This window comes from Candoia aspera, chromosome 6 (assembly GCF_035149785.1).
Source record: "Candoia aspera isolate rCanAsp1 chromosome 6, rCanAsp1.hap2, whole genome shotgun sequence".
In the NCBI taxonomy this organism is placed as follows: Eukaryota; Metazoa; Chordata; class Lepidosauria; order Squamata; family Boidae; genus Candoia; species Candoia aspera.
In genome coordinates this window covers 4,246,622-4,253,378 of record NC_086158.1, presented here as the reverse complement: position 1 = coordinate 4,253,378, position 6,757 = coordinate 4,246,622, and positions in this window count along the sequence as shown.

Below are 6,757 nucleotides of genomic sequence, written 5' to 3'. Positions count from 1 at the left end.
GAATAGTTGTGTTCTTTGCAGACAAAATAAGGCATCCCTCAAAGGAGTCAAAAAAGTCAACCATGGAAGCCACAACCCAACCAAAGGCCCATCCCTTTTTTACACCTGTTGCATCAGGTACAATAGCAAGGAATGCAACCAGTGAGGACATTGTGCATGCTTTCTATACAATAACATACCAGGAAACTAGACTTATTTCTTGTCATGCGCTGCCTACCTCTGAATAATTCTCAGACACTGGTTCTGTGGAACAGGCTCTGATTTATTCACAGTGTAGGTACAGTATAGGAAAAAAGCTGAGAGTGACAGGAGCGCGCTGGTGCGGGGTTTAAATACCCCGCGCCGGTCAGCGCCCCCTCACTCGCGGTTACGTCACCCCCCTTTGTCCAACACGTTGTCCTGCCGGTAGGTGAGGGGTTGCGAGGCCCCGCTGGCGTTCCGGGATCGCCCATCATCGGTTTCTCTATTCCTCCGTTGATTGCTGTCAGCTGGGCGATCTCCGTTGCGTTAGCGCTAACAGCTTGGGTGTGCCTCGCGATCCGTTTAGCCATTGTTTCTTGTCCTTCAGTCTTTGTGAGTTGATGGCTACTTATCTTGAGCCCCTTCCCCTGTTTCCTTGCTATTGTCATGTGTGCCATTGCGCTGATGTCTTCAGCTCAACGGCACTCATGACATACTGCCCCCTGTCCGAATAGTGCCCCCCCCCCGGTTTTCTGGTTTTTTTTTTTTTTTTCCAGGGGAGCTGTCAAAGTAACTTTTTTAAAATTCCCGCCAGAGTGTTCTTCGCCCCTCCCTTTGTTCCGCCCTCTGCCACGTGCTTTCCTAGGGTGTGTCCTTAGTGCGCATGCCCAGGTCACACCCTGGCGTGCGCATGCTCCGGCCACACCCTGTTAGTTTGGCTCAGTTCGGCGAGGAGAGAGGCATGGCTGGTCGGGTGCTTATCGGCTCCAGGTAGGGCCCTTCTTTTTTATTCAAAGTGCGTCGCCTTTGTTATGTGTGCTCCTGGGCGTTGCCCCCAGGATGCCCTGTTGACTTGCTTGCCACTCCCCCGTGGGCCCGGGGTGGGGGGAGGGTGCTGGCGAACGCTTGTTACTGCCTCGTGGGCCCGGGGCGGGGGGAGTGAGTCCCGGGGGGGGAGGTCCACCCAAGTCGCGGGCTTGGGGGGGCCCTTTCCCTTGGGGCACGGTAGGCGGGGGGGGCGCGGGGGAGGGGTTTTGCAGGTGACGGCTTGCTAGCCTTGGTTTTGGCTTGTCGGGGTATGCCCAGTGAAAAGCCCGGGTCAGGTCAGGCGCGTTAACGTTGTGCGCCGCCACCCATTCTGGGTGGGGGAAGTGTTTCCACCTGACCAAATAGTGTAAAGTTCCCCGTTGCCTGCGAGAGTCGAGTATGTCCCTTACGTCAAAGTGATGTTGCCCGTCGATCATCACCGGTGAGGGCTGTGGCATGCTTGGGTGCCATCGTGAGGTGGTTGCCGGTTTCAGGAGGCTGGTGTGGAACACCGGGTGGAGTCTCCGTAGGTTGTGTGGCAGGTCCAAGCGTATTGCCACCGGGTTCACTATTTGCGTGACTCGGAACGGCCCGATGTACTTAGGCCCCAGTTTTTTCGAGGGTTGGGGTGACTTTAGAAATTTGGTGGATAGGTAGACCATATCCCCCGCCTGGAACGTCGGTTGTTGGCGCCGGTGCTTGTCGGCCTGCTCTTTGTAGGCCGCCTGTGCATCCTTCAGCGCTGCCGTGATTATTGGCCACGATTCCGCAATCTTCCGTCCCCAGTTGCTAGCGTCCACCTGGGGTTCCGGGGGTTGTGGTAGCTCCGGTATGGGGACGAAGTCGCGCCCCGAGACTACCTCGAACGGAGTTTTCCCCGTGCTCGTGTGGACGGCGTTGTTGTATGCGACTTCGGCAAACGGGAGCAGTTCGGCCCAGTCGTCTTGATGATAGTTGGTGTATGAGCGTATGAATTGCTCTAGGGTGGCATTAAGGACCTCTGTGGCTCCGTCCGTCTGGGGGTGCCAGGCAGTGGATAGGGCCTGTTGGGTCCCCGTCAGCTTTAGGAAGGCCCGCCAGAATTTAGAGGTGAACTGTGTGCCCCTGTCGGTCACCACACGTGCGGGACATCCGTGTAACCTGTACATGTGGATGAGGAAGAGTTTGGCTAGTTGTTGTGCGGACGGGACCGACGTGCAGGGGATGAAGTGGGCCTGTTTCGAGAAGTAATCCTTCACCACCCAAATGGCTATTTTCTTCTGGCTGGGTGGGAGGTCCACTATAAAATCCATAGAGATTTCCTCCCATGGGCGGGAGGGTTCTGCCACCTGTTGTAATAGCCCCGCGGGTTTGCCTGGTGCCCGTTTGGCCCTAGCACACGTTGGGCAGGACGCTACGTATGCTTTCACGTCTCGTCTGAGCGCGGGCCACCAGAATTGACGCCTTGTTAGGTGTAGGGTCTTCAGGAACCCAAAGTGTCCCGCTTGCTTGGCGTCGTGTGACCTATGCAAGATCGCTTGGCGTTGCGAGTCCGGGACATAGATTCTGCCTTCCCCCCATGCCAGGTCCTGTGCCATCGTTACCTTGTCGGGGTTTGCCAGGAACCAGGGGTCGGTTTTGAGGGCGGCGGCGAGGTCCGTGCGTATTCCCCCTGGTAGTTGTGGTTGGCTTCGTCTGGTCGCAGGTTGTCCCGCCGTCGGCTGCGCCATAGAGTCGAGCTGCCTCTGAGCGCCGCTTTGGGTGGTCACGGCCATCCCCAGTTGCGAGGCGGATAGGACCGTCCCAATGGTGTCTGGGGCGGGTTCTTCGTACTGGGGCAGTCGGGAGAGGGCGTCGGCCAGGAAGTTCTTTTTGCCCGGCATGAACTTCAGCTGGAAATTAAAGCGGCTGAAGAATTGGGCCCATCGGACCTGTTTTGGGCTAAGGCGTCTGGGCGTTCGTAGGGCCTCGAGGTTCCGGTGGTCGGTCCAGACCTCGAATGGTTGGGTGGCTCCCTCGAGTAGGTGTCACCATGTTTCTAGCGCCGATTTTACCGCGAAGGCCTCTTTCTCCCAGACGTGCCATCGCCTTTCTGTCTCGGAAAATTTCCTCGACAGGTAGGCGCATGGTTTCAGGAGTCCCGTGGGGTCCTTTTGGAGTAGGATGGCCCCCAGGTAGAAGTCTGAGGCGTCGGCTTGGACCACGAACAGCCGTTCTGGGTCCGGGTGCGCGAGGATTGGCTCCGTGGTGAACAGCGCTTTCAGCTTGTTGAATGTGGTCTGGCACGCGGGAGTCCAATTCAATACTGTGCCCGGGTTCTTGGCGCGTCGGGTGTCCCCCACCCCTTTGGTTTTGAGGAGGTCCGTTAGGGGGAGGGCTATCTCTGCGAACCCCCGGGCGAATGACCTGTAAAAATTCGCGAAGCCGAGGAAGCTCTGGAGTTGGCGTCTGTTGCGGGGGCGTTCCCAGTTCAGCACCGCCTCGACTTTTGCGGGGTCCATTTCTATGCCGTCTCCGGAGATTCGGTACCCCAGGTAGTCTAGGCGCGCTTTATGAAATTCGCACTTTGTAGGTTTGGCATAGAGCTGTGCCCTTCTGAGCTTGTCGAGGACTTGCCTGACTAGGGTCACATGTTCTTTGTGCGTTTTAGTGTAGATAAGGATGTCGTCTATGTAGACAAGGACCCCTTTGAACAGGTGTTCATGCAGTACCTCATTGATGAGCTGCATAAACACCCCGGGGGCCCCCGCGAGTCCGAACGGCAGCACTTTGTACTGGAAGGCGCCTAGGGGGCAGTTGAACGCAGTCTTCCATTCGTCCCCCTCCCTGATTCGGATGCGGTAGTACGCCTCGCGAAGGTCCAATTTGGAAAAGACTTTGCCCGTGGACAGGTGGGCGAGCATGTCTTTCACCAGGGGTAAGGGGTATTTGTTGGACAGGGAAGCCGCGTTTAGGCCCCGGTAGTTGGTGCAGAGCCGTAGGGTGCCGTCTTTCTTCTCCCGGAATAAGACAGGGGCTCCAACCGGTGAGCATGCTGGCTCTATGAATCCCCTGTCTAGGTTTTTATCGATGAACTCCCGGAGGGTTGCCATCTCCTTCGGGGTCATCGAGTAGATCTTCGGTCTAGGTAAGGGGACGTCGGGCAGCAGGTCGATCCGGCAATCCGTCTTGCGGTGGGGGGGTAGTTGGTCAGCTTCCTCCTCTCCGAAGACCTCGGAGAAATCGGCGTATTGTTCCGGTAGGTCTGCTGTGGTAGCGGCGTTGTCCTGTGTAGTCGCCTCTGCTCGTCCCACAGTGGGGTTGGTTCTGCCCGCTGGAACTGGTGCCCGATACTTGCCGTCGCCAAATGTGAAGGTGCGGGTCTCCCAGTTGATGCGCGGGTTGTTTGTCGCGAGCCATGGCATTCCCAGGACTGCAATGGGCCGTCCGATGTGGGTGACGACGAACGATGTGCGTTCGGTGTGAGTGCCCATTTGCAGGGTGACCGGCTCGGTTTGCATCGTAGCTGGTTTCCCTCCCGCTGTAGAGCCGTCCAGCTGGTGGAATGCCAGCGGTGTGGGGAGGGGGAAGCAGCGGAGGTCGAGTTTGGCGACTAAGTCGGGGTGGATGAGGTTTTTTGAACATTTCCAGCAGGGTGGTCTCGGACCAGTCGCTGACCTTCCCCGCGAGGGCTTTGAACTTGAGGGCGTAGTCTGGGACAGTGCGTGTGCCCTGTTTAAGTCTTTGGAGTGCGCTCTTCGCCCTCACTTTGGCTAGTGGGTCTTCGAAGTAGCTTCTCATCTCCTTGATGAAGGCGGGGAAGTTGGCGAGGGCGGGGGAGCTGGACTCGTACAGTTGGACGTACCAGTCTGCCACCCGGTCTTGTAATTTGATCGCCACGGCAGTGATTTTGTCCGCTTCGGAGTCGTAGGACTGTCCGTGCCTCCCCATGAACTCCCTGGCGTTCGTGATAAAGAACGACAGTTTCGCGGGGTTCCCATCAAAGAAGATGGGGAAGTCCTTTGGGGCCCGGGCGTTTTGTGCGGCCCTTCCTCTCGCTTCCCGGCCTGTGGTGTCGTCCGCCTGGGCCGTCTGTTGACCTTCATTTGGCCCGTGGGGGTTCGGCGCTTCGCTCGGGGTGCGGACCTGTGCGGGGACGTCGTTGGGCGGCGCGGAGGGCATGAGCGACTGAAGCATGGTCCGGAGTTCCTCCAGTTGGGTCTGCATGGCCGCGAGACCAGCTCGTGCTTCCTCGTCCACGATCCGCGCCGCCGCTGGGGCCGGTTCTGTCGGTGTGTCGGCGGGGGTGGGTTGCCGGTGGGGTTCAGTCTCTCTCGGCCGTTGGTCCGCTTCCTCCGCCGTCTGCTGGGTGTCTCCATCGTCCTCCTCCGTGCTTACCGCCGTTGGGCTGTCGCTCCACGCCCGTTGCTGGGGTGCGATGTGGGGCGCGGGGTTCTCCGCTGGTTTCGGAAGGTATGTTGCTCCCTCCTGTGGTCGGGTTGCCTCCGTCGCCATCTCCCCTTGGGGTTGGAGCTGAGGCTCGGGTTGGGTCGGGTGGGCGTCCATGGCTCCGGGAGTCCGCGGTGCCTCTGGCCTCGGTCGGTCCTCCTCTGCTTCTTGCCGTGCGGCTCGCCCTCCTTGTCCGCGTCGCGCCGGCCTCATCTTCCTGGTCTTCTCGCCGTCTACTCCTCCCGCGGCTCGTTGTCGTCCGGTGGGGCTCGGCGAGGCTGAGTTTATGACTCTCAGCTTTATGTCATGCGCTGCCTACCTCTGAATAATTCTCAGACACTGGTTCTGTGGAACAGGCTCTGATTTATTCACAGTGTAGGTACAGTATAGGAAAAAAGCTGAGAGTGACAGGAGCACGCTGGTGCGGGGTTTAAATACCCCGCGCCGGTCAGCGCCCCCTCACTCGCGGTTACGTCACCCCCCTTTGTCCAACACGTTGTCCTGCCGGTAGGTGAGGGGTTGCGAGGCCCCGCTGGCGTTCCGGGATCGCCCATCATCGGTTTCTCTATTCCTCCGTTGATTGCTGTCAGCTGGACGATCTCCGTTGCGTTAGCGCTAACAGCTTGGGTGTGCCTCGCGATCCGTTTAGCCATTGTTTCTTGTCCTTCAGTCTTTGTGAGTTGATGGCTACTTATCTTGAGCCCCTTCCCCTGTTTCCTTGCTATTGTCATGTGTGCCATTGCGCTGATGTCTTCAGCTCAACGGCACTCATGACATTTCTAAACCCAACAGGCACGTTTATGTCATTGACCTGAAAATGCTAGATCCCCACACCGAGCAGCTGAAGATGATTTAAAGGCACAGGGTTACATTAAGCATAGGAATGCAAAATGATTTTCAGGGCCTCAATCCTCGATTCTCTTCCTTACTCGGTGCTTCATGCTGCCTGGCATCTTCCCTTATTTTAAGTATTTCTTCTGCCAGACTTCTGAATCAGTAGCATCTCTACAATCGATTTTTTGATGCAGAAAAGCACCATCCCTTTTAATCCCGGACAGCCTAACATACATACATACATACATGTTGTTGTTGTTTATTCATTTAGTCGCTTCCGACTCTTCGTGACTTCATGGACCAGCCCACGCCAGAGCTTCCTGTCGGCCGTCAGCACCCCCAGCTCCCCCAAGGACGAGTCCGTCACCTCTAGAATATCATCCATCCACCTTGCCCTTGGTCGGCCCCTCTTCCTTTTGCCCTCCACTCTCCCTAGCATCAGCATCTTCTCCAGGGTGTCCTGTCTTCTCATTATGTGGCCAAAGTATTTCAGTTTTGCCTTTAATATCATTCCCTCAAGTGAGCAGTC